Source organism: Salvelinus alpinus, chromosome 9 (assembly GCF_045679555.1).
Source record: "Salvelinus alpinus chromosome 9, SLU_Salpinus.1, whole genome shotgun sequence".
Classification (NCBI taxonomy): Eukaryota; Metazoa; Chordata; class Actinopteri; order Salmoniformes; family Salmonidae; genus Salvelinus; species Salvelinus alpinus.
This window is the reverse complement of record NC_092094.1, coordinates 44,082,467-44,085,654: the sequence shown is the minus strand read 5'-3', so window position 1 is coordinate 44,085,654 and position 3,188 is coordinate 44,082,467. Positions and strand designations below refer to the sequence as shown.

At 42.6% G+C, this 3,188-nt stretch overlaps 1 long non-coding RNA gene across 1 annotated transcript; it reads right to left on the bottom strand.

Moving 5' to 3' along the window:
• Nucleotides 1-1,007: 1,007 nt before the first annotated feature.
• On the bottom strand, nucleotides 1,008-2,985 carry LOC139584041 (uncharacterized). The gene is made up of 3 exons (XR_011676671.1): nucleotides 2,753-2,985; nucleotides 2,428-2,487; nucleotides 1,008-1,488 (listed from the first exon to the last, which is right to left on the bottom strand). It is a non-coding gene; the product is annotated as an uncharacterized lncRNA (long non-coding RNA).
• Nucleotides 2,986-3,188: the final 203 nt, after the last annotated feature.

The following is a 3,188-nucleotide window of genomic DNA, read 5'->3' as shown; positions in this document are numbered from 1 at the left end:
ACATAATTTATGCAACAGCACACAATACAGTTTTGGACTCACCTTGTTGTCCTGTGCTCACTTAGACAGGAAGGTGGCGCGGAGGTCCTTCGTGGGCAAATTTTGTCATTAAAGTCTGGTATTCTCTGGATTTATGGTGCTTTCAAAACAATTGGGAAATCTGAAGAAAAAAACAAGGTTGAATCATGATGACGTCAATGATCTTCAGGTCGTAGCTCTAGAAAGAGGCCGGATTTACAATTCCGAGTTGGCTGACCGTTGAAAACTTATTTTCCCAGTCAGAACTCGTTTATTCCCGACTTCCCAGTTGTCTTGAACTCACTGAAGTCAGGTTTTCGCAGTTCCGAGTTAACATGTGTTTTGAGCGCCGCACAAATCATGCTTCATTGACAACACGGCCAATGTTGAATGTTTATCATTTTAAACTTGGAAAAGAGTCCCTTAATCACAGATTTGGGACCACACAGCCACTGTCACTGATTCCTTCCAAACCACTCATTGTTGAATTTGCGATTTCCAACTGTTGTGTAATGTTAATGTCCAATGGCCGATGAGCACCGATACATTTTATCTATACTTTTTCTTCATTATTTCTCTTCATATGTCACAGATTAAAAAGGATTTGCCAATAGATTCTCGATTTGATTCATGATGATGACTGCTAGCTAAGATTTTGAAAGTATGATGTTGACATAATCAGTCCAATCATAGCTACTGTACATATAACGTGATTTGACATCAGTTTATCTGTGGCCAATGACCTTGAGCCTTCTTGGATGGGCACTTCTAATGTAATTCTATGGCAGCACCCAAGGGGCTAGAATTTTCGAGGTCTCCTCTTAGACTTGGCGGTGACGTAGTGTCTCCATGAGTGACAGAACACTGAGCCAATCACTGCGCAACGCTCCGTATTTTCTGCTGGCTTGCCCCACCACCACAGAAAGCACTGTGCTAGGCAGAAACGCCTACATTTTGGAGCTGCCTTACTCAAGAAAACAAAAAAGAGACCATGTTTGTCTGCAGCTTTATTAACTCAGATATGTATTTTTTTAATGTTGTTTGCAAACTGATATGTGACACATATTAATGCCAAAATAACATGTAAAACAGGCAATTCTTTGCTAAAAATGTGGAGCTCAAAACAGGTGGGGCTCTGCCCTGAATGATGGGCCGCCACTAACTATACTACAACATCAGTCTAACTGAATATGGATGTTGTGTTGGTTGAAGGTTCCAGGCAGGTTCCAGAATGCTGTTTCAGCTGGTGAACCTCTTCTTGGGTTAGGTAATGACAGCTGGTTAAGCAAGCTTTGGCGCAGTGGCAATGTTGGCAGGGATGTTGGGTTTGGGCGTTGTGACTCGGCTCCTTATAGACAACCGTCTGGTCCGTTCTGCCCTCCCCAGCCAGGTGGACAAGCCTCTCGTACACTTTCTTCACCACCCACTGCTTCGACCTCTTGCAGGAGACTTGTTTCTACTGCTAGTCTTCTGGAAAGACATGACGACGTGTAAAACATGAAGACTGATCATAATGATGTGTAACCATACAATAAACCATGTTCATCTGTAAACAAAAAAGGGTACAGTAGACTGGTATGTGTTTTGTTACACTCAGTCTATAATAGGGCATTGAGATGTTAGCAAAGATGTGAAAAGTTTGAGGGGGGCTTGACTTGTAGACAGTCTAGTCGTTTATTGTTGTGTATGCGCACCTGCAGTTGTGCTGTCAAGTAGACAAGCACTTCCAACAATAGAGTAAATAGGCTAGAAGAGTACACTAACAGACCCTCTCCCCCATGCCAAAGAACTGACTGCAAGGGTCTGAAAAGTTTGAGGAGTGTATTGGTGATTTTGTTTTCTCAAGAGAGTATTGTGCTTTCATAAATGCCTTCGGCTCTCCTGGCTTGTTTCAAAGTCATATGATGTTGAGCTTGAGCTGAAAGCTGAAAGCTTTTATCCAATGGCTCTCAGGCTCTGTACTACTAACGCTGCTGTCAAGGTCATCGTCATCAGGATTAGTCTGTAGGACACCCAGTAGTCCAGTGATTAGCCAAAATTGTACTACTTTGCCCCCATCAATATACACTCAAACAATGTACTATATCCACCCACCCCCTCATGTCAATAGATAATCCATACTAACCTTCACACACAATACCCACCCCAGTCAGTCACCCACCCCATCCCCTCCTTACTAATTCCTCCTTTTCTCCAAATTAGACTTCAAACCATGCATGAACAACCAACTAAGCCTCCAGAAAACAGAGAAAACTACAATAGAAGTTGTAGCCTATGTGCAAACACACCAGCTATGACAACAAGATCGCATAGACCATGTTTATGCCTGGCTCCAGTATATTTACTTGCTCATCATGGAGTCATGGAAAGATTTAGTAGATTTTAGTATGATTTTAGAAGGTGACTTACACTAGGTCCTGGTGCTGCGCTTGATGTTGAGACATCTGCAGATGTTGATGGGATTGGAATCTAAATAGAACACTGTCACGTTAGCCTCTGCGATAGTTAGTTAGCTAGCTAGCTAACGGTTAGCTAATGTAACCTAACGAAGCTAACGTTAGCTTGCAAAGTTACAAATCACATCGCCAGATAGCAGCTGCCTAATTACATTGATATGCTTTGGAATGTCTAGCCAGTGTATTATGAAAGCTAGCTAGCTAGAGTTTGGTTGAGATACACAAATGCAGTTTGCTAGCTAGCTAGTTAGTTAGCTAGGTAAAGTTAGCTACATTACCTCAGCTTGACTTCTTTTCTGCTGCACAGATGTTGGCTGATTGGATAGCTCCCTCTTTGAAGTGAAGGGAAAATCAATAGAATGGCATCCCTTTCCAATGTTCGACGACATGCCAACCCCATCAGTTGAACATTTCAGTTCCATCCCGAAATCCTCTGGCTGAAAGTGCTGGCTATGAACACAGACATTTAGATATTTCTCACACCTCCACGGGTGGGGTGGGGGGGGTCCTCCATATCCTGAATACTGGATGTTGTGGTTTGCTTACAACCAGGCATTGTACAGTAGCTGGCCCGTTTCTGCAGGTGAGAAGCAGAAACGCAGGTATTTGAGTGTAGTGAGGAAACTCTAAATTTTTATGACACATATGATATGTTAATAACATATTCATGGACATACGAAAAGTCTTCATAGCAAATGCTATCTGGCTGGGGGA